The sequence below is a fragment of the Rhinopithecus roxellana genome, chromosome 14 (genome assembly GCF_007565055.1).
Source record: "Rhinopithecus roxellana isolate Shanxi Qingling chromosome 14, ASM756505v1, whole genome shotgun sequence".
Taxonomy (NCBI): Eukaryota; Metazoa; Chordata; class Mammalia; order Primates; family Cercopithecidae; genus Rhinopithecus; species Rhinopithecus roxellana.
This window is the reverse complement of record NC_044562.1, coordinates 66,330,107-66,356,452: the sequence shown is the minus strand read 5'-3', so window position 1 is coordinate 66,356,452 and position 26,346 is coordinate 66,330,107. Positions and strand designations below refer to the sequence as shown.

Sequence of the window (26,346 nt, the reverse complement as noted above, 5' to 3'; positions counted from 1 at the left end):
TTACAAAAAATTTAAAAATTACTCAAGTGTGGTGGTGCCTGGGACGCCTTTCGTCCCAGCTACTCCAGAGGGTGAGGCAGGAGAATTACTTGAGCCCAGGAGTTCGAGGCTGCAGTGAGCCATGTTTGAGCCACTGTATTGCAGCCCAGGTGACATAGGGATACCCTGTCTCACAAAAGAAAAAAAAGAAGAAGAAGAAATATCAATAAACGTGTGAAAAGGTGTCCACCAATGTAGAAGAGACCACACTGGGTGGGGTGGTATCCCAGATCCCATGTTGGCACAGATTTAAAAGTCCACCCCTAGGGAGCTGGAGGGAACTGGAGGAACCAATAGGAGCATCGTTCTGAATGTTGAGCTGTGCACATCCCACGAGACAGAAATTCTGTCCTGGGTAAGTATCCTGGAGAAACTTGGCACATGTTTCAGGAGGAAAGCACCAACGTGGACAAAGTGGCATCGTCTAAATAGTCAGACATTGAAACAGCCCCAAATGTTGATTGACAATAGAAAAGATAAAAGGTCAGTAGTTTCATAATTAGAATACTATACAGCAATGGATATAATCAGGCTTTTGTAACATGCAACCGATTAAATGAATCTCACAGACATAAAGCTGGACAAAAGATGCAAATCACAAAAGAATACATAGGGTGGAACATATCTTTTATGTATATAAAGTTTTAACTGGGAAAAACTAAACTATATGAGGGATAAAACTATGAAGAGGAAATGAGTATCAAAAAATTCAGGGAGACCAGGTGCAGTGACTCATACCTGTAATCTCAGCACTTTGGGAGGCCAAGGTAAGAAAGAAGATTGCTTGAGCCCAGGGGTTTGAAACCAGTCTGATCAACACAGGGAGACTCTATCTCTAGAAAAAAATTTAAACATTAGCTTTGTGTGGTGGCACACGTCTGTACTCCCGGCTACTTTCGAGGCTGAGTTGGGAGGCTCACTTGAGCCAGAGTGTAAGGCTGCAGTGAATTACGATCCTGCCACTGCACTCCAGCCTGGGTGGGAGAACAAGACTCTGTCTCTAAACAAACAAACAAAACAAAAACCAACCAACCAACAAACCCAACAATTCAGTTTCCTTTGGTGACAAAGGAAGAGATAGGGTTATGAACGGGGAAGGTATGGGGTGGGTTGGGGAGATCCTGGTCATAGTCCATTTCTTCCTTTTATTTTTAGACTGAGTCTCGCTCTCACCCAGGCTAGAGTGCAGTGGCGCGATCTTGGCTCACTTCAACCTCCACCTCCCAGGTTCAAGCAATTCTCCTGCCTCAGACTCCTGAGTAGCTGGGACTATAGGCACAAGCCACCATGCCCAGCTAATTTTTTGTATTTTTGGTAGAGACAGGGTTTCACTGTGTTGCCCAGGCTGGTCTCAAACTCCTGAGCTCAGGCAATCTACCCACCTCGGCCTCCCAAAGTGCTGGGATTACAGGCGTAATCCCACTATAACGCTCACTGTCATAGTCCATTTCTTGATCCGGGTGGTGGTTTCTTCAGTGTTCAATTCTGTAATTATTCTTTAGGTCACAGCTTTCTGTTTTAAGCACTATGCTTAATGTTTGATACATCTCAAAAAGAAGGAAAGAAGGAGGAACATGCTCATAGTTTCATTTAGATTAGATGAGTCTGTTCCAGCTACATTTCCCATTTTCATCTCAACCAGCATTTTCTAAAATGTGTCATATACATATTGCCAATCTGTGCCACTCCCGATGATGTTAGGTGCTGTGGGGGACGTTTCAGCTGCTATCTAGGCATGACATTAAATAGCATTGGACTTCACAATGAGAAAGTTATTAGTTTTTTAATCTTTTCCATCCCTTCTGATAATGTCAAGGAGAGAATCTCAGTTGGTTCTATAATGTCTTCACTACCACCCTAACTTTGCCATCTCCCTTTTAACAAAATAAAGCATGCTTTAGACTCAAAGCATCTAAGGAAATTGTAGTAATATTGCGTTTTAGTTAGTTTGCTGGCAGGAGATGGCGGTCTTCTATTTTTAGTATCTACAAGTTTCTAATAAACTTAAGGAAAAACTGAGCTTATATAAAGAAAAATATTCATTGCCAGGCACGGTGGCTCACACCTATAATATCAGCCCTTTGGGAGGCTGAGGCTAGAGGATTGCTTGAGGTAGGCAGTTTGAGACCAGCCTGGCCAACATGGTGAAACTGCGTCTCTACTAAAAATACAGAAATTAGCCAGGCATGGTGGCACATGCCTGTGATCTCAGCTACTTGGGAGGCTGAGACAGAGGAATTGCTTGAACCTGGGAGGCAGAGGTTGCAGTGACCTGAGATCATTCCACTGCACTCCAACCTGGGCAACAGAGCAATATTCCATTAAAAAAGATATATCTTGGCCAGTGTGGTGGCTCACACCTGTAATCCCTGTAATCAGTATTCTACAGATGGGAACCATTTATAATTTTATGTATATCAGTACAACCCCAATATATTTGGTACTTCTATAAAATTTTAAGAAGCCAAAAACACACTTATTTTTACGTTTGGCAATTTATGTTTTTGTGTTTTACCTTATTTGGAAATGACCTGTATATTGAATGAGTATCTGTCACTTAATGTGATATAACATGACTTTAAGATTTCAAATTCTGACCAGGCAGTGGCTCACTCCTGTAATCCCAGCACTTTGGAAGGCCAAGAGGGGAGGATTGCTTGAGACCAGAAGCTGGAGACCGGCCTGGCCAACATGGTGAAATCTTGTCTCTACTAAAAATACAAAATTTAGCTGGGCATGGTGGCACATGTCTGTAATCCCAACTACTCAAGAGGCTGAGGCACAAGAATCACTTGAACCTGTGAGGCGGAGGTTGCAGTGAGTCAAGATGGTGCTATTACACTCCAGCCTAAGCAACAGTGTGAGAATCTGCCTAAAAAAACACAAAAGCAAAACACACACAACAACAACAACAACAAATTCTATGAAAAGCTTATTTATAGACATGTATGCCATTTACATTGACCTAATTTATATTTTTAAGAACTATATCCCCATTAATTTTGAATACTGAGATATTACACAAAGCTAGTCCTCATTTTAGGTTATTCTCCTGTTTACGATTTTTGTAGCCTGTGACTCTCAGATGTTCACCTAAGAACCTTAAAGTTAAATAAATAGGTATTTTGCCAGTAACTTGTAAGACAGAGCTGTTTTCATTAAAGCAGAAATGCTAAATTAGTTTTATTTATCAAAGAACTCCACAAGCAAAGATCACTCTGTTTTTAGGTTGGGTTTAAAGTTTTATGACCTGGAAGCATCTAGCAGAGACACGTATAATCCTACCTGACCCGCAAACCCAGGGGAAAATGTACACTGCAAATGCTAAAGATGGATGTGCGCGGTGGCTCACGCCTGTAATCCCAGCACTCTGGGAGGCCGAGGTGGGTGGATCACTTGAGGCCAGGAGTTCGAGATCAGCCTGGCCTACATGGCAAGACCCATTCTCTATTACAAATACACAACAATTAGCCAGGGGTGGTGAGGCGTGCCTGTAGTACCATTTATTCAGGAGGCTGAGGCATGAAAATTACCTGAACCTGGGAGGTAGAGGTTGCAGTGAGCCAAGATTGCACCCCTTCACTCCAGCCTGGGTGACAGAGCAAGACCCTGTCTTAAAAAAAAAAAAAAGAAAAAAGAAAAAAAGAAACAAAAGAACATACTAAATATATTTGTATTTTTATCAACACATTTAAAATCAGCTTATTTATCAAAGATATAGTTAAATCACGTGAACTAAAAGGTATCTGGGTTCATTACTATGCTATATTTGTATATGTGTATACATGTATTTACTTATGTATACATGTATTTATATATGTGTCTACACACATGTACATATACATAGATATGTGTGTGGGTATATATATATATTTGTGTGTGTGTATATATAATATATATCTATATTTGAGAAAGGGTCTCACTCCATCACACAGGCTGGAGTGCAGTGGTGCAATCACAGCTCACTACAGCCTCTACTTCTGGAGTTAAAGTGATTCTCCTACATCAGCCTCCCAGGTAGCTGGGACTACAGGCACACGCCACCAAGGCCCAGCTAAGTTTTTTTTTTTTTTTTTTTTTTTTTTTTTTTTTTTTTTGTAGAGATGCAGTTTTGCCATGTGGCTCAGGCTGGTCTCGAATTCCTGAGCTCAAGCAATCCACCCACCTTGGCCTCACAAAGTGATGGGACGAAAGATGTCTGACACCACACCCAGCCTATATACATATTTTTTTAGAGATGGGGACTTACTGTGTTGCTCAGACTGGCCTCGAATTCCTGGTCCCAAGTAATCCTCCTGCCTCATCCCCCTGAGTAGTTGGGAATACAGGCATGCTTCACATGCCCTGCTCACTGTATATTTTAACAAGTTTAATTTGTCTTTTTTTTTTTTTTTTTTTTTGAGACACAGTCACGCTCTGTCACCCAGGCTGGAGTGATCTCGGCTCACAGCTGCCTCTGCACCCATGGGTTCAAGCGATTCTCCTGCCTCAGCCTCCTGAGTAGCTAGGATTACAGGCACATGCCACCAGTCCCTGCTAATTTTTTTTATTTTTAGTAAAAATAGGGTTTTGCCATGTGGCCCAGGCTGATCTTGACCTCCTGCCCTCAGCTGATCCACCTGCATTGGCCTTCTCAGGTGCTGGGATGACAGGCATGAGCTACCGTGTCCAGCCACCCCGAATAGAATTCCTTAAGGGATTTCTGGCTGACTATGCCAGATTTCAACTTAGAGACACAACATACAACATGCAAAAACATACATACATAGACAGAAACATAAATAAGACCTTATAGCCTTCATTTTAGAATTTTAGTCATGAGACAGCAAAACATTGTAATACGAACTCACAGATGTATAAAACACAGTTGGATCTAAATGAGATTTCTGAGAAAATGGGAGAGGTCCCAAAGCTAAACTTTAAGATTGTTCAGGGCCAGGCACTGTGGCTCACACCTGTAATCCCAGCACTTTGGGAGGCCAAGGTGGGTGTATAACCTGAGGTCAGAAGTTCAAGACCATCCTGGCCATGATGTTGAAACTCAGTCTCTACTAAATATTCAAAAATTAGTCAGGTGTGGTGGCAGACATCTGTAATCCCAGCGACTCTGGAGGCAGAAGAATCACTTGAACCCAGGGGGCGGAAGTTGCAGTGAGGTGAGACAGTTCCACTGCATTCCAGCCTGGACGACAATAGTGAAACTCAGTCTCAAAAAATTGTCATTAGTCCGATCAGCGATCGTATGAGGGCAGTGAACCAAAATTTTGGGTAAAACAGTTTCATTTTCTTTCTTTTTTTTTTTTGAGAAGGAGATTTGATCTTGTTGACTAGGCTGGAGTGCAATGGCTCGATCTCAGCTCACTGCAACCTCCACCTCCAGATTCAAGGGGTTCTCCTGCCTCAGCCTCCCAAATGGCTGGGGTTACAGGCCTGTGCCACCAAGACCGGTTAATCTGTATTTTCAGTAGAGACGGGTTTCACTATATTGGTCAGGTTGGTCTCGAACTCCTGACCTCAGGTGATCCGACTGCCTCAGCCTCCCAAAGTGCTGGGATTACAGGCATGAGCCACCACCCCCAGCCCATTTTATATTTTCAATCTTTTCCTGGTGCACCTAAAATAGACAACTCTATTCAGCCCCAACAATGTCAGCACACTGGACTTCAAGAAAGAGGGAGTGAGAATTAGGAAGAAAGAGAGGAAGAACTCAGGACAAGTGATTTCAGTACTTTGTGACTCATTCTATGTGGCTGGAAAGTTTCCATGGTCGTACCCAATCCCCTTACCATGCATCTCAAAGTTTCTACTCTTATGTGGCCATCTAAGCTTTATAAAATCAACTCTGCTGCCTTCTACAACATTCCAGGTATGCTCCAGGCTTCTTTCCTGCGCTGATTTAGACTGGGGATGAGCCAATGAGTGGGGGGTAAGGATGATTTGTATCCAGAATCCTTTTTTTTATAAAAGCCCTTTCAGAGTAGCTGTTCCATCTGTGGTTGCATTTCCACCATTCCCTCATGGCATTGTTTTTATTTAAAAAGGCATTTGCTGTTGGCAATATGTCTTGTCTGCTATATCTACCTTGTAGTGGGACATGAGAAAAAATGAAAGAAGTGGTTTGTGTATTACCCTATTGGAACAGCACCTGGCAAATACCTTCAGCTGAGCCATGTTGGGAACATCTGTGCTTTCAGCTCACTGCAGAGCAAACCTCCCCCGCTGGGTAATTTGTTGTAACACAAATTTCTTCCAATCTTGGGCAGTGTTTTCTCTACATCTCCCAATGGTGTTTGCTGACAAAGAAATGCCTTTCGGTTTGTCGACAGATCATTTACTGTTCACTGTTTCTGTCACTTTTCCTGCAGCAGAAAGAATAAGTGTCTGCTGAGTGGTAGGTGTTTTTTGTCTTATGCTATATCATGCAAGAAACTTTAGAAGAGCTTTCCAAACATGTATCGTTGCTTAGGAAAATAGCAAAAAATACTGGGTTGAACTGCATATAACTTTAAACATTGATGAGGTCCTGGTGCGGTGGATCACGCCTGTAATCCCAGCACTTCGGAAGGTGGAGGCAGGCAGATCACTTGAGGTCAGGAGTTTGAGATCAGCCTGGCCAACATGGAGAAACCCAGTCTCTATTAAAAATACAAAAATTAGCCAAGTGTGGTGGCGGGTGCCTGTAATCTCAGGCACTTGGGAGGCTGAGGCAGGAGAATCCCTTGAACCTGGGAGGCAGAGATTGCAGTGAGCCGAGAACCCACCACTGCACTCCAGCCTGGGCAACAGAGCAAGACTCCATCTAAAACAAAACAAAACAAAACAAAACAAACAGATGGAAACAAATTGTGTGACTTTTTCTTCAGCTCTGGAAGCTTAGTTTTAGAGGCCTTGACAACCATGAGGATTTCACAGTACTGATCAATATATTGTTCAAGCACAAGGCACCTGAGGCAAGCTTCAGCAGTAACCACAGAATGGGGGGACTCACAGAGTTTTGTTTGCTGATTTGTTATATCAGGGGCTAACATCTGGTCACGTCTGTGCCCCAGGTGACCTGAGCTCTGCCAGGAGTGGTAAGGAATTCTCAGCTCGCCCTTCGGCTGTGGGTCACCCACTCTGGATTCTTGGTGTTAGTTGCAGATTATTTGCAGGAATCTTCTGGGAGCCTCTTGGTCATTTTGGAGGTTGAGTTTGGTGAAAACTAAATCATACAATTGTAAAGCAAAAATAAACTTCTAAGGCCCTCCAGCCATCTGAAAGGCCTTCCTCCTAGGCCAGGGCACTCTAAAATGTAACCTCAAAGCCTGGTTCAGGCCCTGAGGAGAAGTGGGGTGCCAACATGCCTCGTCATCCTCTCCAGCATTACAGCAGCACAGACCTTAAGTGTGATGAGGAACATTGACAGTCTATTCTCTCTGAAGCCTGCTATCTAGAGGTTTCACCTGCATGAGAAAACTTTGCTCAACACAACATCTTACCATAACCCCGATATTCCTTTCCATTGATAATAACTCTTTCAACCAGTTGCCAATCAGAAAAATTTTAAATCTACCTATAATCTGGAAGCCATTCTGGACCAAACCAATGTATCTCTCAAATGTATTTGATTGATGTCTCATGTCTCTCTAAAATGTGTAAAACCAAGCTCGCCCCAACCACCTTGGGTATATGTTCTTAGGATGTCCTGAGAGCTGTGTCAGGGGTTATGGTCACTCATATTTGGCTCAGAATACATCTCTTCAAATATTTTAGAGTTTGTCTCTTTTCGTCGACATAATCCATCAATCCACTTAGGCAGCTGCACTGAACTCTAATGCTTCCCAGTCTACCGAAAGCATGTATGTGGGAGGGGGTATGTGTCAACTCCTGGCCTGGGGCACCCCATTTTCTTCCCCCCAGGACACCCGGGAACCACCTAGGGTGGGTGCCTGCATGAAGGGTGAAGGAACCAGCATGGAACTCACTATTAAACAGGAGAGGTACACATTCCTGTCTTGGGGCACCCCCTGCCCAGGGCTATGGAAAGGCATGTGGTGAGCCCAGCACACAGTAGGGACTCAGGAGGGCCTAAAGTCCTTTTAACCAAACCCCAAGGTTGAGGTTGGTCCCAAACTACTTGGACCAAGGCAGGCCACTCAGGCTGCGCAACTCCCTGTGAGCAGGGGCGTCTCACTCACTGCAGAGCACAGACCCCAGAGGGCACCACAGGTTCAGCCCCCACAAGACCTGGAGCCTCCTTGAGCCCCTGCCCCTGCACAGATCCAGTGATTGGCACAGGAAGCCTCGTGAGCAGGAAAGAGGCGCACGCTTCCTGTAGCCTCTTGGGAGGACTCAAGGAGGTTCCCAGCTGTGCCCCTCTCCTCGCCTGGGTGCTGACGATGCATGTGATGGTGCCCTAGGCCCTCCTGGGTCCAGAACAGGTCTCCCTACCTGGTTAGCATCTGCATGACTATACTCCAGCCTGGGCAACAGTGCAAGACTCCATCTAAAAAAAATAGATGGAAACAAATTGTGTAACTTTTTCTTTGGCTCTGAAAGGGCCTTCACCTCTAGAGGAAGCCCCCCCTAAATCCCAGCCTCCCAAAGGGGCCTCCAGATGCCTACAGTGTGTGGGATTTACTACGTGGGACTTTCAATTGAACCCTCTGACCTAAGGCGGGCCCCAGGCCTACTGACTCCATCCAACCAGAGCTTCCTGCTTCGCTACCAGGGCACACACCAGACCCCCAACACCAAGAAGCAGCTGAAGTTCCTCTTGATAGAAACTTGCCATCCGGGATGCCACTGGGCATGCATTGGCCAGGGTATGTTATGACTTGACTGCTGAAGCCAGGTTTGGAGCCTGGGCTGCAGTGTCATGGCAGTACAGGGAGGGTGTAGTCAGTGGGAAACCCACCCACATTCAGACCAAGGGGTGTAGAGACACACTCCATTCCCGTCTGGTTCTTGTTGGGTAGATAGAAGGCAATGAGAAGCTGTGGAGGGAGCATCTCTGTAGGAAGGTGGGGTGAGCTGGGAGGCACACACCTCCTCCACCACTACCCTCACATCCTAGCCTCCTCATCCTTGAAGGCTGTCCTGGTGGCCCAGCCACAACCATCTCCTGACAGTGCATCTTCTGTGCCATCCCTGGGCTGGGCCACCAACCTGTCCGCCCAAACCCAGTGAGCCTCCTCTGACTCTAAGGTCTGGGTCAGGCACCCCCGGGGACTTGTCCACTTCCTGCCCAGTCTTCTTGACTGAGCACTGGATGCTGAAGCGGATGCTGTTCAAGTTGTTCTTGTAGTAGGTCTTGCTGTGGACTTCAAACTGTGGGAGCACGGGCAATACTCAGCCTCACACCAGGAGGGGCCTGCCAGCAGACAGCGCCACAACCTGGCCATGCAGGCCACCTGCCCTCCCAGGTGCCATTAGCAGAGGGGCTGTGGTCAGGTTGGACAGGCAGGGACACAGTCCCACCTCATACTCCTTGTCCAGGGACCCAGTTTGAGCAGGAAGTCCGGGTAGCTGCCATCATCACCATGTACTGAAGCTGCGGGCTGGAGGTCAGGTGAGGGTAAGGACCTCACTGGTTGCCAGAGGGCTGAGAAATTGCGGCTGGGACTAAACACCAAAGTTACCCCAGGGAAATTACGCCTTCCTCCCCACCTCTGCCGCTGTGCGCTTCCCTTCCTCTCCTCTCGCGCTCAGGAACCCCTGGGCAAGGCCACTGCGCCCCGGGTCCGCGGCGGGTGGCGGGGCCCTCAGGGGGCGCACTCACACGGATGACGTAGCGCGGAGAGTTCTGTTAGCCAGGCTGACGGTGAGCGAGAAGAGCGCGACGGCACGGTACACACCCTGCACTTCTTCTTTTTTTTTTTTTTTTTTTTTTTTTTGAGACGGAGTCTCTCTCTGTCGCCCAGGCTGGAGTGCAGTGCCACGGTCTCGGCTCACTTCAAAGTCCGGCCCTCCGGGTTCACGTCATTCTTCTGCCTCAGCCTCCTGAGTAGCTGGGACTACAGGCGCCCGCTACCATACTCGGCTAATTTTTTGTATTTTTAGTACAGACGGAGTTTCACCGTGGCCGGGTACGGTGGCTCACGCCTGTAATCCCAGCACTTTGGGAGGCCGAGGCGAGAAGATCACGAGGTCAGGATATCGAGACCATCCTGGCTAACACAGTAAAACGCCCTGCACTTTTTACAGTAGCCGCTTGAGGTCCCATCGCGCCGCGACTCCCAGACGCTCTGCCGCGCCGCCCAGGTCCCAGCCCCCGCAGTCCTCAATGACCTCCAGCATGGGGTGCGGGCCCAGTCTCTCGATCTCGCGCATCTCAAAGCACGAGCAGAAGAAGGCGCGCACCTAGTGCTGGGCAGCGCCAGCAGGCGCCGCAGGCGCTCCTGATTTTGCTAGCCGATGGCCGCGATGGTGCCATGGATGAGGTTGTCGTCGGGATGGCATGGCGCCACAGCCAGCAGCCGCCGGCCAAAGAATAGAAGTCCTGGCATGGGTAGATGCTGGCGTCCAGGTTGGCGGCCAAGAAGCGAGCGGCGCGCGCTAAGGTCCTGAGCTCCTGGCAGCCTTCGGGACAGGCGCCGCCTCCCGCCGCCAACGTCCCAGGTACTTGAGCGCCAGCACAGCCGCCAGGATGGCGCAGAGGCCGGCGGCGAACACCAACCCAGACAGCAGGCTCACCTCGCGCCACTTCCAGAGCTTCAGCCTGGGCCCTGTGGCGCTGCGCCCGAGGGAAGCCGGAGCGCAGGGAGGCCCCGCGTGCGCCCCCCCGCGCCGCAACAGCTCACTTACTTGACCTCATCGTAGTGCTCCATCAGCGAATACGGTGGAGTATTCGCTGCACCGCCGCGGTGCAGTCCTGGGCCACCTGGGCTACGGGATGCGCGTGGCCGCCGGCCTCCTCGTGGGTCTCAGCGTGGTCCCCGGAGCTGCAGCTGCGGGAAGGGTAGAGGCGGGTTCAGGAGGCGCAGCAGCCCGACGGGGCTCCCGGGCACAGCGAGGTGCAGAGGCCCTAGCTGCGGACCTCATTCACTGCGGAAACCAGGGACCAGGAGGGCTGGGCGGGGCCACCACCCCCGCGTGCAGTGAATTATTCTCCCCTGTCCCCTCCCTACACACACCTGCGAGCCGCAGGGTTGGGAGGGCCCTGATGGGAAGCAGGAGGCGCCGGGCACGAGGCCTGGCATGTAGTGAGCCTTCATTAACAGGCCGTCCCTCTTCCCTTCGCCTTTCTTGTCCACGACCTGCCCCAGCCAAGGCCGGGTAGGGTGAGGGGGAAGGAGCGGAGGCTGGAGTGAGGAGGTGCGGTCGGGGCGCCTCTCTGCGGCACTTTCAGCTCCCCCAGCTGGGTCCAGACAGACGCTCCACAAAGCAGCCACGGATACAAACTTTGTCCTCGCGGAAGTCCGCGGGAATGACCGCTCCAACCTCGCTCGCTGGCTCCTGCTCGGTGGCCAGACGGCCCACCCGCCCCTTTCCCAGAGGGGAGCGCCAACGCCCCAGGGTTGCGGATACACAACGCACCTCCTGGAGGGCCCTGATGGAGAACCCGAGACCGGCTCCGTCCCTCCCCCACTCCCACTTCCCGTGTGGGTCCCCGACCCGAGCCACTCCTGGCTTCAGTAGGTTCTCCCCAGAACCCAAACTTGGGTGAAGTTTTACCTCCCACGGGGCATGAGCTCTTCGGGTGCGCCCCGCTCCTGGAGCCGCGCGGTGCAGTTCCCGGAGCCCGAGAGCCGAGCCCGGAAGCCGCAGACACAACCGCAGCCAGAGCTGCAGCCCAGAGTACTTAGACGAAGCTGGGAGGCTCCGCGCAGCGGCGGCGATGGTGGCGAAGGCTGCCTGGATTCGGCGCCATTTACCCGGCAAGGTGCGCACCTGAGCAGGACCCGGCCCAGCGGGCCCGCTTGGAGCCAGAGCGTGAGCCTGAACAGAGCTGCGTGGGCAGCCGCTGTCTCCCAGCGCTCACCGCCTTCTCTGCAGTCTAGCCGCCCGCCCGCCGGTCCAGCCGTGTCCCGGACCAGTGAGGGCAGCGGATACTCCCGGGAGGGGTCCCTTCGGATCCCGCGTCCCCACGCCGAGCTGCCCACCAGCCGGCTAGAAAGGGGCTGGAGCTACGCAGTTCGCGGCCGTCACGCCCCAGCCCATAGCCCTGGAGCACCGGGCTGGAGCCCCGGGAGGACTCCTCCTAAAGGATAAGGGGGCGCTGATGGAGTGCCTGGGCTGCCCGCACAGCGCCTGCGCACCTTCACCAGGGAGCTTCCTTGTTCTCCTGGGAACCTCTGTCCAGGCTCAGCTCTCCCCGGGGCGTCTGGGCTTCTGGTTGGCCTCGCTCTCTTCCACCAGCTCCTGACCCGGGGAGAGCAACGGAGAACCCTGCCGGAAGAAGGCCTGGGGCTGCGAGTGCGGCCCCCATGGTACTGATGCACAGTTGACCCAGAGCACAGCAATCGCAGCCTATCAGAGGTGACATGGGTTTAGCCTCCGACGGTCACCCTGCACAGACTGCCAGTAAAGAGGGGTCCGAGGCCCAGCTCCTTGGCTCCCCTGCAGTGTCTCCAAAAGGGAAGCTGAGGCTGTGGGTGGGTGGGTGGGTGATGCCAGTGGTCCAGGCTCCAGTTCCACCTTGCACAAAGGCCTTCCTAACCTTTCACCAAAAAATACTTCTGCAAGGACATCCGTCCAGCAACTGCCTGTCCAACCTCAGACTGGTGCCACTCATGTCGTTGATCCTTGTAGCCAAGGATAAATATCTCAGAACAATCCTGTGATCCTCCTTTTTCCTTTAAAAACCTTTATCTTCCTTCACCTCCCTAAATTCACACGGACTTTCCTATGACCTGCTTATTCCCATTGCAATACCTATTTCCAAAGAAAGTTCATTTTAGTTTAGATCTTTCTGTATTTGTTATGCAGTGTCACATAGTGGAACCAGAAGTGGGACCGAAGTGAATTCATCTTGGGTGAATCAGAGTCTCCTGGAATCTAACAGGGTTGACTGAGCCCTCTGCAGACTGCCCTTTCCAGAAGTTGATTTTCTGTTCTGGAGAATCTCCTCAAATATCCAGACTCCCTCCCGTTGGTCAGTTCCTTTTTACTTTATCCTGGATGTGATTTGGTTATAATCTTAAACAAAATACCTTGCATCCCTCCTGAGAGTATAAAGATTGGGTTCCTTTTTCTCTCTCTCTTTTCTTTCCTTCCTTCCTTCCTTCCTTCCTTCCTTCCTTCCTTCCTTCCTTCCTTCCTTCCTTCCTTCCTTCTTTCTATTTTTTTCTTTTTTTGCTTCTTTACTTTTGGCAAGCACTTTCTGGTGTAAAGAGAAGTGCCCTTCTGGTTTGAGGACTTTGAGTTCTAAATAATTTATGTTCTGTCCATGAGGCAAGTCTTTCCTGGTGAATTCACTTTTGGTTCTGCATGCCTGGCTGAATATTATGTTTGATGTGCACACCTTGATTGAAATTTTGTGAGCGTTCTGATTTTGGTTTGGTTTCCCATGTCTTTAAGTGATTTGGCTCTTTTTTTTTTTTTTTTTCTTGCTTGTTCCTGAACATCTTCTGATCATCCCACAGCAAAAATAAACATAAATAGTTTAGCACCATAGGAATTCTTAAAACACACATACCCATGGTGAGGGTCAGCCCCTCGAGGTGGCTCCTGCCTGTAATCCCTGCACTTTGGGAGGCTGAGGTGAGAGGATGGCTTGAGCTAAGGAGTTGGAGACCAGCCTGGGCAACACGATGAAACTGCGCCTCTAAAAATAATACAAAAATTAGCTGGGTGTGGCAGCACCCACCTGTAGTCCCAGCTATCAGGAGGCTGATGTGCGAGGATTGCTTGAGCTCAGGAGGTTGAGGCTCCAACTCCTGGCCTCAAGTGATCCACCCACCTCGGCCTCCCAGAGTGCTGGGATTACAGCCGTGAGCACCTTTAGCATTTGCAGTGTACATTTTCCCCTGGGTTTGCAGGTCAGGTAGGATTATACATGTCTCTGCTAGATGCTTCCAGGTCATAAAACTTTAAACCCAACCTAAAAACAGAATGATCTTTGTTTGTGGAGTTCTTTGATAAATAAAACTAATTTAGTATTGCTGCTTTAATGAAAACAGCTATCTTACAAGTTACTGGCAAAATACCTATTTATTTAACCTTAAGGTTCTTAGGTGAACACCTGAGAGTCACAGGCTACAAAAATCGTAAACAGGAAAATAACCTAAAATGAGAACTAGCTTTGTGTAATATCTCAGTATTCAAAACTAAAGGGGATATAGTTGTTAAAAATATAAATTAGGTCAATGTAAATGGCATAAATGTTTCTATAAATAAGCTTTTCATAGAATTTGAGATTTTTTTGTCTGGTTGTTTGTTTGTTTTTTGGCAGATTCTGTCACTGTGGCCCAAGTTGGAGTGCAGTAGTGAGACCTCGGCTCACCGCAACCTCAGCCTCTGGGTTCAAGGGATTCTCCTGACTCAGCCTCCCAAGCAGCTGGGACTACAGGTATGTGCCACCACGCACAGCTAATTTTTGCACTTTTAGTGGAGACAGGATTTCACCATGTTGGCCAGGCTGGTCGTGAACTCCTGGTCTCAAGCAATCCTCCCCTCTTGGCCACCTAAAGTGCTGGGATTACAGGTGTAAGCCACCGCACCCAGTCAGAATTTGAAATCTTTTTTTTTTTTTTTTTTTGAGATGGAGTTTCGCTCTTGTTGCCCAGGCTAGAGTGCAATGGCATGATCTTGGCTCACCGGAACCTCATCCTGCTGGGATCAAGGTATTCTCCTGCCTCAGCCTCCTGAGTTGGGATTACAGGCATGCACCACTACGCCCAGCTAATTTTTGTATTTTTAGCAGAGATGGGGTTTCTCCATGTTGGTCAGGCTGATCTTGAACTCCCGACCTCAGTTGATCTTCACGCCTCGGCCTCCCAAAGTGTTGGAATTACAGGTGAGAGCCACTGCATCCAGCCAGAATTTGAAATCTTAAAGTCATGTTATGTTACATTAAGTGACAGATACTCATTAAATATAGGGATCATTTCTAAATAAGATAAAACACAAAAACGTAAATTGCCAAACATAAATGTAAGTATGTTTGTGGCTTCTTAAAATTTTATAGAACTACCAAATATATTGCGGTTGTACTGATACACATAAAACAGTGATGTTTCTAAAATTATAAATGGTTCTCATCTGTAAAACAGTGATATGTGATGGTCAGTTGGCCAACATGATGAAACCCTGTCTCTACCAAAAATACAAAAATTAGCTGGATGTTGTGGCAGGTGCCCATAATCCCAGCTACTGCAGAGGCTGAGGCAGTAGAATAACTAGAACCCGAGAGGTGGAGGTTGCAGTGAGCTGAGAGTGCGCCATTGCACTCCAGCCTGGGTGACAAGAGTGAAACTCGTCTCAAAAAAAAAAGAAAAAATATTTTTTTCTTTTGCTTCCTAGTTTTTCACTAGAAATTAAGGTTGCTAAGAGTTAAAATTTCTAATTGATCTATACAATTCGGTGGACCAAGTGTACCAAAAAAAGATGCATTTTTGATAAGAAAAATTATTTAAAATGTGTAAAAACATGTTTTTGCTTTATTTGGTATTGTTGTATATTTAGAAATTATTATTATTATTATTATTTTTTTTTTTTTTGAGACAGAGTCTCGCTGTGTTGCCCAGGCTGGAGTGCAGTGGCCGGATCTCAGCTCACTGCAAGCTCTGCCTCCCAGGTTTTACGCCATTCTCCTGCCTCAGCCTCCCGAGTAGCTGGGACTACAGGCGCCTGCCACCTCGCCCGGCTAGTTTTTTGTATTTTTTAGTAGAGACGGGGTTTCACCGTGTTAGCCAGGATGGTCTCGATCTCCTGACCTCGTGATCTGCCCGCATCAGCCTCCCAAAGTGCTGGGATTACAGGCTTGAGCCACCGTGCCTGGCTTTTAAAAATTATTTGAACTTTTTATAAATTAAGAAAAATAGAGATAGGATTCTGCTATGCTGCCCAGCCTGGTCTCAAATTCTTAGGTTCCAGTGCCTTGTGCCACAGCCTCCCAAGGTGTTGAGATTGCAGGTGTGGGCCACTGCACCTGGCCAAAATGTGTTCTTTATGGAAATAAAGGAATAATTTTGTCAAATTTGAAGATTATATAATGTCTCAAAATATGGATTTATGAACAAAATAAAAACAAGATTGAAAGGAACCAGTAAGTAGGAGAGAGATGTGAAGAATGTTACAGGTATGAAGATATGGTTTTGGTAAAAACAGTTAAAAAAAAAAGAATTTGGAATGACAAAGGATCTTGTATGGTAAATTTTCTGTCGTAGATAAAATGACTTATTACTTAAGAAAGAAAAGTTTAGGTCAAAGCGGAGGTCTAAGCATGTCATGGAATTGCTAAGTCATGAAAGGTTTGTGAAGGATGAATTTGTGAAAGAAATTTTTGTATGTGATCAAGTTGGCTAAAATTAGAAGGAAATTATTTATGAGTCTTTTTAAGGATTGAGCTTTCATATTAAAACTACACTGAGGATGGGCATGGTGGCTCATGCCTGTAATCCCAGGACTTTGGGAGGCCAAGGTGAGTGGATCACTTGAGGTCAGGAGTTGGAGACCAGCCTGACCAACATGGTGAAACCACATCTCTACTAAAAATACAAAAATTAGCCAGGCATGATGGCACATGCCTGAAATCCCAGCTGCTCCGGAGGCTGAGGCAGGAAAATCACTTGAATTTGAATCCGAGAGGCAGAGGTTGCAGTGAGCCAAGATTGTGCCACTGTACTCCAGCCTGGGCGACAGAGTGAGACTCCATCTCAAACAAACAAACAACAGCAACAAAAAAAACCCTACACTGATACTGTCCTCTTATGGCTCTAGAAGAAAAAAAAAGAAAAAAGAAAGAAAGAAATAGAAAGAAAAAGAAAAAAAACTACGCTGATTAAAAAACCAAAAATCTGCTGCCGCGTGTGGTGGTTCATACCTATAATCATAGCATTTTGGGAGGCTGAGGTGGGCAGATATCTTGAGGTCAGGAGTTCGAGACCAGCCTGCTCAACATGGGGAAGCCTCATCTCCACTAAAAATACAAAAATTAGCTGGGTGTGTTGGCAGGTGCCTGTAACCCTAGCTAGTTGGGAGGCTGAGGCAGGAGAATTGCTTGACCGTGAGAGGTGGAAGTTGCAGTGAGCAGAGATGATGCCACCGCACTCCAGTGTGGGCGACAGAGTGAGACTCTTTCTCAAAAAAGAAAAAAAGAAAAAAAAAAGCACACCTAAAAATTTGGTCCCCTGTGTTAGTACAACAAAGTTTTTTCTTGAAGTATAGATCTGCTCTTAGAAAATCTAAAAGAGTTATTAATTTTTACTCCTAAAATATATTTCACGTCGAAACTGAAGCTTGCTTTTTCTTTTTCTTTTTTTTTTTCTTTTTTTTTTTCTGAGACAGGGTCTCACTCTGTCATCCAGGTTAGAGTGCAGTGGCATGGTCTTGGCTTATTGCCACCTTGACCTACCTGGGCTCAAGGGATTATCCTGCCTCTGCCTCCTGGGTAGTTAGGACTACCAACTACTGTGCTAACTTTTTTGTATGCACCACCACACCTGACTAACATTTTTATTTTTGTATGGACAAGGTATAAGAAAATTCCAAAATTGGATAAAACTATTAGAAATCTAATATTTCACCAGGCATTTCACTTCATGATTACGTTGTATGTCGCAGACATAACCAAACTTCCTTGTCAATTGCTCATTACAATAACGTATCATCAGATATTTTTTTTTTTTTTTAATATAAGTAGGGGCTGTCTGTCACCCAGGCTGGGTTGCAGTGGCATAATCATAGCTCACGGCAGTCTTGAATTCCTGGGTTCAGCTGATGCTCCCACCTCAGCCTCCCGATTAACTGGGACTATAAGTGCATGTCACCATGCCCAGCTAATGTTTTTATTTATTTTGTTTTATTTTATTATTATGTTTATTTATTTATTTATTTTGAGATGGAATCTCGCTCTGTCGCCCAGGCTGGAGTGCAGTGGCCGGATCTCAGCTCACTGCAAGCTCCGCCTCCCGGGTTTACGCCATTCTCCTGCCTCAGCCTCCCAAGTAGCTGGGACTACAGGCGCCCGCCACCTCGCCCGGCTAGTTTTTTTGTTTTGTTTTGTTTTGTTTTGTATTTTTTTTGTAGAGACAAGGTTTCACCGTGTTAGCCAGGATGGTCTTGATCTCCTGACCTCGTGATCCGCCCGTCTTGGCCTCCCAAAGTGCTGTGATTACAGGCTTGAGCCACCGCGTCCGGCCAACATTGTTTTTATTTAAAAAGGCATTTACTGTTGGCAATACATCTTGTCTGCTATATCTTCTCTTTAGTGGCTCACACACACCGACAGAAAAAGTGGTTTGTTTATTTCCTTACTGGAACAGCACCTGGCAAATACCTTCAGCTGAGCCATGTTGCGAACATCTATGCCTTCAGCCCACTGCAAAGCAAACCGCCCACACTGGGTACTTTGCTCTAACGCGAGTTTCTTCCAGTCTTCGGCAGTGTTTTCTCTATATCTTCTGACGGTGTTTGCTGACAAAGAAATGCCTTTCGGTTTGTCGACAGATCATTTACTGCTCATTGTTTCTGCCATTTTTCCTGCAACAGAAAGAATTAAGTTTCTCCCTGGTGGTAGGTGTTTTTAGTCTCATGCTATCATGCAAGAAACTTTAAAAGAGCTTTCCAAATATTAGTCATTGCGTATGGAAATATCAAGAAGTACTGGGTTGAACTGCACTTAAACATTGATGGGAAAAAATTACACTCTTTCTTCGGTTCTGAAAGCTTAGTTTGGCTGGGCGCAGTGGCTCACGCCTGTAATCCCAGCACTTTGGGAGGCAGAGGTGAGCGGATCACCTGAGGTCAGGAGTTCAAGACCAGCCTGGCCAACATGGTAAAACCTTGTCTCTACTAAAAAATACAAAAGTTAGCCAGGCATGGTTGTGCATGCCTGTAGTCCCAGCTACTTGGGAGGCTGAGGAAGGAGAATCACTTGAACCCAGGAGGCGGAGGTTGCAGTGAGCTAAGATCTTGCCACTGCACTCAAGCCTGGGCGACAGAGCGACACTCCATCTCAAAAAAAAAGAGCTTAGTTTTAGACACCTTGCCAACCATGAGGATTTCACACTGCTCACAAGTAATTAAGTAATACCTCCAGGAACAAGGGCCCTGGGCAAACTTCAGCAGTAATCACAGAGTGTGGGAAATTCAAAGAGTTTTGTTTGCTGATTTTTTCTTAATACTTTGTTTGCTGATTTTTTATTATTAGGAGCTAACATCTGGTCAGGTCTGTACCCCTGGTGACATGCGCTCTGCCAGGAGTAATAAGGAATGCTCAGCTCTCCCTTCTGCTGTGGTTCATCTGCTCTGGATTTCTGGTGTTAGTTGCAGATTCTTTACAGGAATATTGTGTGAGCCTCTTGGCCCTTTTGGAGGATGAGGTCGGTTAAAACTAGATCATATAATCCGTCAGTCCACTTAAGCAGACACACTAAACTCTAATACTCTAAAACTCTAATACTCTAATATTCCGCAATTTGCTGAAAGCGTGCCATCTGGAGGGCGTACTGTGTCAACCCCTGGCCTAAGGGCCTGAGTCCCTGAGTCCCTTACTCCGGGACACCCACGAACCACATGGGGTGGGTGCCTGCATGAAAGGTGAAGGCACCAGCATGCAGCTCGATATTAAACATGAGCTCTTGGGGCACTCACTGCCCAGGGCTGTGCTGAGGCATGTGGTGAGCCCAGCAAACAGTAAGCACTCAGAAGGGCCTGATATCCCTTTAACCAAACCCCAAGGTCCAGGTTAGTCTTGAGGTGCTTGCAGCCTAGGCAGGCCTGAGCAACTCCTTGTGAGCAGGGGCGTCTCACTCCCTGCAAGATTCAGACCCCAGACGGCACCACAAGTTCAGTCTCCACCAGATCCGAGGCCCCCTGCCCATTGAGTGCCTGTGAGCCCCTGCACAGTTCCAGTGATGGGCACAGGAAGCCTCCGGATCGGGGAAGAGGAGGATGCTCCCTGCAGCCTCTCGGGAGGACTCAAGGGGGATCCCAGCTGTGCCCTTCTGGCCTGGGTGCTGACGTTGCATCTGATGATGCCCTGGTCCCACTGGTTCTAGGAATAGGCCTCCCCACTGGGTTAGCAGCTGTATAACTGGCCTTTGCCCTCCTCCCAAGGGGTCCCCAGATGTCTACAGTGTGTGGGATTTACTATGTGGGACTTGCAATTGTACCCTCTGAGCTAAGGGGACCCCAGGGCCTACTGACTCCATCCGACCAGAGCTTCCTCCTTCGCTACCAGGGCACACACTGGACCCCAACACCAAGAAGCAGCTGAAGTTCCTGTTTATAGAAGCTTGACATCCGGGATGCCACCAGGCATGCAGTTATGTTATGTCTTGATCAGTGAAGTCAGGTCATAGAGCCTGGACTGCAGGACATTCTGTGGTTACACTACAGGGAGGGTGTAGTCAGTGGGAGACCTGCCCACATTTGGACCCAATAGGTGTAGAGACACACCCTGTACCCATCTGGTTCTTGTTGGGTAGATAGAAGGCAATGAGCACTGTGGGGGGAACTGCCACCTCTGTAGGAAGGTCACAGAGCCTGGACTGCAGGACATTCTTGGCAGCCCAGCCACACCCATCTCCTGACAATATACTTTCTGTGCCACCTCTGAGCTAGGCCACCACCCTCCCAGCTACTACCTCATGACCCTCCTCTGACCCCCCAGCTCTGGGCCAGGCACCCATGTGGACTTGTCCACCTCCTGCCCAATCTTCTTGACTGAAAGCTGGATGCTGAAGCAGATGCTGTTCAAGATGTTCTTATAGTAGGTCTTCTCGTGGACCTTAAACTATGCGAGGCACGGGCAGCACTCAGCCACAGACCAGGGCAAGGCTGCAGACAGCGCCACAACCTGGCCATCCAGGCCCTCCCAGGTGCCATTAGCAGAGGGGCTGTGGTCAGGCTGGGCAGGCAGGGACACAGTCCCATCTCATACTCCTTGTCCACAGACCCAGTTTGAGCAGGAAGTCTGAGTAGCCGACCATCACCACCATGTACTGAAGCTGCGGGCCAGAGGGCAGGTGAAGGTGGCATGGGGCCTCAGGACACAGTGTCCCTGCCCACCCCCCGCCCACCAAGGAAAGGAGTACTAGGCCAGCCTGGGAGTGGGCTTCATGGTGGGGGAGGCAGGCCTGGCCAACTCCATGAAGGCCTCTTTGTCCCTTTCATTCTCTTTCGCTGGCACACAGTAAGTGCTCAGTCAATGTTCACAGGACCAACTGGTGGCACTGGGGGCCCCTCGCCACGGCCCCAGCAGCTGTTCTGGTCTCCATGCAGTCTGGCTCCTCCAGGTGCTGGCCCTGGAGGTACTTGATGTCTTCCACCAGCTGCCACACCTGCAGGGTCAGGGGTCAGGGAACAAGGGTCAACCCAGCAGCCTTTCACTCTGGTCCATCATTCCTGGCATGAAGGAGTCTTTAAGTACCACTTCCTAAGCCCAGAGCTCCGTGCTAGGCGCCAAGAGGACACGCTGGAGGTAGGAATCTAGACCCTTCCCCTCCAACAATAAGCTTACAGGCTAGAAGAGGCAACAGCTGCAGCAACCACTATGGGCATCCTTAAGGAGATGCCTCCTGAGCATGGCTGAGAAGGTGGGGCAGGGGCCTGGCGGGGAAGGCCACCTGCCACTGACAGACCAGGAGGAGGAGTCCTGCGGAGGAGCAGCCTGGAGCCTCAAAATGGGCTGAGGCCTAAGCAGGGCCTGGTACCCCTGTCTACAGTGGGATGTGTGGGGCTCCCCATGCTAGGACCATGGCCTCGGGAGGGCTCCACCCTCAGTTCAGCACCAGCCTCCCCACCCTAAACCAGGGCAGCCCACCTTGGCTGAGGAGGGCTGAGAAGTGTTCATGTACAAAGAGGGCATGAAGCGCCATGCCAAAGTGGTGGTTGGCCTGGCCCAGGCTGACCCGGGCCAGTTCCTGTGGCTTGTTACTGCCCTCTATCTCCCGTGCCAGCTTGTGCAATGCCTCATGGAATGGCAAGAACAGGTGCTCACTCAGGACCACCACCACGCCCCACACAAGGTAGTTGTGCAGGATGCTGGGGGCCAGATGAAGCCAGTGGGGTGTCCAGAAAGACATTCATATGGGCCACCAAGGGCACCACCCCAGCCTCTACTCCCCAGCCCGCAACTGGACCCAGCACCCTCAAAGAAGGGGCAGGAGGTCATCCCAAGTATGTGGAGACTGGAATTGGAGAGTGCTGAGCTCAACAACATAGCAAGACACTCTTGCTACTGATGCCAGCCCCTGATGTGATGGGTCAGGGCTTGAATCATTTCCTGACTTGCCATGGGGAGACAGCGTCTGACCTTGAGGGTGACTGTCTGACTCAGAACTGGCCTGCAAAGGCCTCTGTTCCTCCCCATGGTGTATAGACACCACAAGGCTCTCCCAACGGTGGTGCAGGAACAGCAGAGCTGTAGCCATACTTTCTCTTTCCAACCATCCTAGGTGAGGAAACTGCAGCTCAGGAAGCTCCCAGCCCTGCCCAGGGCCTCGGAAAGCAGAGGGAAGAGCTAGGATCGGATCTTCGGGCTCTGGGTCCTTTTTGAGTGCTGCCTCCTTTAATGTGACTACTGGACAGAAGAAGAGGTGGAAATTCATGGCACACCCAGCAGGCAAGTCCAGGGGACAGGGTAGGGGCCTGGGCCATATGCGGAGGTGATCTTCTGCAGCTGCCCCAGTGTCACCTTTTTGTACATGGAGCTGACATCTGCCCGGAAATCATCATACTTTGACACAGTGATCTGGGTGGGGGTAGAGATCAAGGCTGAGCCAGCCTTACCCCATGGTCCCCTGTCATCAGCTGTCCCCACTACAGCCACAGGGTCTCCTTGGCCTTCTGCTGTACAGCATCAGCACCCAGGAGGCTGAGCACTTGCTCCATGAACACTCTGTATGTTGCCAGTATCTACACCACGGGAAGGGGCCCCTCCAGGGACAGGGACAGGCCTAGTCTGGGCCCACCCCTCCTGGGGCCCCAGGCCTTCTCTGCCTCCCCATCCCATGTCCCAGCACCTTCTCACTCTCCTCATCCTGAGCGAGGTACAGGGTCCTCTCTGGCAGGTTGAGCCCATCCTGGTCAATCTGGGGAGGGAGACAGGGGCCAGAGGTCAGAGGTCCACATGCCAGACTCCCCAGACAGATGAAATTCTCACCCCAATGCCCAGAGAGCGACCAGACATCCATGAGTACAGCCCCAGAAGCACGCAGACCTCAGCCCCTCTTTCCACCAGATGAGATGACCAAAGCCCCATCCCCGACTGTCTCAGCTTACCCCTGAACGCCTGCACTTTCCCTACCTGTCGGGGGCACTTGCGCAGTGCCGCACTGACAGTTGGGGTTCCTGGCTTTGGCGCCAGCCCCAACCCTCACGGAGATGTCAGTCCAGCCCGCCGGCGCGTCCTCCCTCCCCGCCCTCACTGCCTTCCAGAGGGCTGGGAAATTGCGGCTCCCGCAGCTCCGCTAAACACCTCAGTTAACGCAGAAAAATTACTTGCGCCCTCCTCCCGCGCTTTGCCGCCAAGCGCTCCCCTCCCCTGCTTTCCCTTTCTCTCCTCTCGCGCGCCCTCCTCCCACGCGCAGGGACCCCTGGGCAGGGACGCCCCCGGGTCCACGGCTGCTGGAGGGGCGCTCGGGAGGCCTTCTCACGCGGATGATGTAGCGCGAGGAGTTCCTGTAACCTAGGCTGACCCAGAGGGAGAAGAGCGCGGCGGCGATGTACACGCCCTGCCTCTTGTACAGCAGCAGGTTGTGGTACCAGGGCCTCGCGACCCCCAGATGCCCCGCCGCGCCGCCCAGGTCCCAGCCCCCGCAGTCCTCCATGACCTCTAGCATGGGCTGAGGACTCAGTAGCTTGATCTTGCGCATGTTGAGGCACGAACGGAAAAAGGCGCGCACCTTGCGCTGGGCCACGCCGCCGGGCCCACCCCTGGGCCGTGCCAGCAGGCGCCGCAGGCGCTCCTCTTTCTGCTCGCTGATGGCCGCGATGGTGCCATAGGTGAGCTTTTCGTTGGGAATGGCGCGGTGCCTCAGTCAGCCGCCGCAGGCGAAAGAGTGGAAGTCCTGGCATGGGTCCATGCTGGCTTACAGGTTGGCTGCCAGGAAGCCGGCGGCGCGCGCTAAGGCCTTGCCCTCGGGGCAGCCCTCGGGACAGGCGCTGCCGCCCGCGAAGACCGGGTCTAGGTACTTGAGCGCCAGCATAGCCGCCAGTATGGCGCAGAGACCAGCGGCGAACACCAGCCCCGACAGCAGGCTCGTCTCGTGCAGGGTTCCAGCGCGGCAGCGACCCGTCCTCGGTGGCGCTGCTCCTCGAGAGAAGCCTGTGGGGCAGAAAGGCCTCTTGCACGATCCCCGCGCCGCAGCAGCTCAGGTACTTGACCTACTGGGATGCGTCTTAGTGCGCAGTCAGCGAATACCGCTCTCCATCGCACCGAGGCCGCCGCGGTGCAGCCCTGGGCCACCTGGGCTATGGGATGCGCGAGGCCGCTGGCCTCCTCGTGGTCCTCTGCATGGCCCCAGGGCCAAAGCTGCGGGAAGAGCAGAATCAGGCTCAGTAGGCGCAGCAGCCCGACGGGGCTCCCAGGCACAGCGAGGAGAGACGCAGACGTGGGTGCAGAGGACCCAGCTGCCGGCCTCATTCACTGAGGAAACCAGGGATGAGGAGGGTCTGGCGGGGCCACCACCCCCGCGTGCACAGTGGAGTCTTCTTCTCCCCTGTCCTCCTCCCTGCACACATGTGTTGGATGCTGGATTGGGAGGCATCTTATGGGAAGGGGGATGCTCCAGGCACGGGGCCTGGCATGTAATGGGTCTTCATTGAAAAGCCATACCTCTTCCTTTCGCCTTTCTAGTCCACGACCTGCCCTAGCCAAGGCCAAGTGGGGTGGGGGAAAGAGCGGAAGCTGAAGTGAGGAGGTGCGGTCAGGGGCACGTCTATGAGGCACTTTCAGCTCTCCGAGACGCTCCGCAAAACGGCCAAAGAACCAACCTTTGTCCTCGCGGAAGTCCGCGGGATCGACCACTTCAACCCCGCTCGCTGGCTCCTTCTGCTCGGTGGCCCGACGGTCCACCCGCCCCTTCCCAGGGGGCACGCGCCAACGCCCCAGGGTCGCTGATGCACAACCCACTCCCTGCACAGCCGTGATGGGAAACCCGAGACCTGTCGGTCTCTATCCCCTTTCCGCTCCACTCCTGGCTTCAACAGGTTCTCCCTAGGACCTACACTTGGGCGAAGTTTCACCCACGTCGGGGCGCGAGCTGTCCGGGCGAGCCCCGAGTCAGGCAGGCGTGGCACGCAGTCCATGGAGCCGGAGAGTCGAGCCTGGGAGTCGCAGCTACAGTGGTGAGGACGCAGACAAAGCCGGGAAGCTCCGCGCAGCGGCTACGAAGGTGACGGAAGTGGCCGCCACGGTGGCCGCGGCTGCAGGGACTCAGGCGCCACTTACCCAGCAGGTGCGCGCCGGAGCCTAGCAGAGGCGGAGCGGGTCGGGCCGGAGCCGCTGCCTGAGCAGGAGCGAAGCGACGCGGGCGGCCGGTGTCTCCCCGCGCCCGCTGCCTTCTCTGCCGCCGCCCCAGCCCGCCGCCCGCCTGCCTGCCGGAGGCAGGGGACGGGCCAGCGGCTCCACCCTCCTCCGCCAGTTCCGCGCTCCCTTCCGTCCTCCTGCGACCCTCGGGCCACCTGGCAGCGCGGCGGCAGCTGGGACCTGGGCCGGGGACCGCGGAGACAGGCTTCCGAGGGTCGCGCGCGGGCTACGGCAGGGGACTCCGGGTCTAGCCGCGTCCCGGGACGAGTGAGGGCAGTGGGCACTCCTGGGAGCAGTCCCCTCTGATCCTGTGTCCCCAGTCGGAATCTCCCACCAACCGACTGGAAAGGAGCTGGAGTTACGCAGCTGGGGGCTGTCATGGCCCAACCCACAGCCCTGGAGGAGCCCGGGGAAGACTCTTCCTCAGGATTGAGGGGGCGCTAATGGAGTGCCTGGGTTCCCCGAACAGCGCCTGCGCAGAGCGCACCTTCACCAGGCAGCTTCCTTTACCTCCTGGGAACCCCTGTCCCGGATCAGCTCTCCCCGGGGTGTCTGGGCTTCTGGGTGTCTCGCCCCCTTCCCCCAGCCCCTGATCCACGGAGAGCAATGCCAGAAGCAGGCCTGGGGTTGTGAGTGCGGCCCGCAGGGTCCCAATGGGCGGTGGTCCCAGAGCACAGCAATCACTGCCT

The 26,346-nt window shown here is 51.1% G+C and overlaps 1 pseudogene; it reads right to left on the bottom strand.

Moving 5' to 3' along the window:
• Positions 1–20,323: 20,323 nt before the first annotated feature.
• On the bottom strand, positions 20,324–26,037 carry LOC104655187 (annotated as a pseudogene).
• Positions 26,038–26,346: the final 309 nt, after the last annotated feature.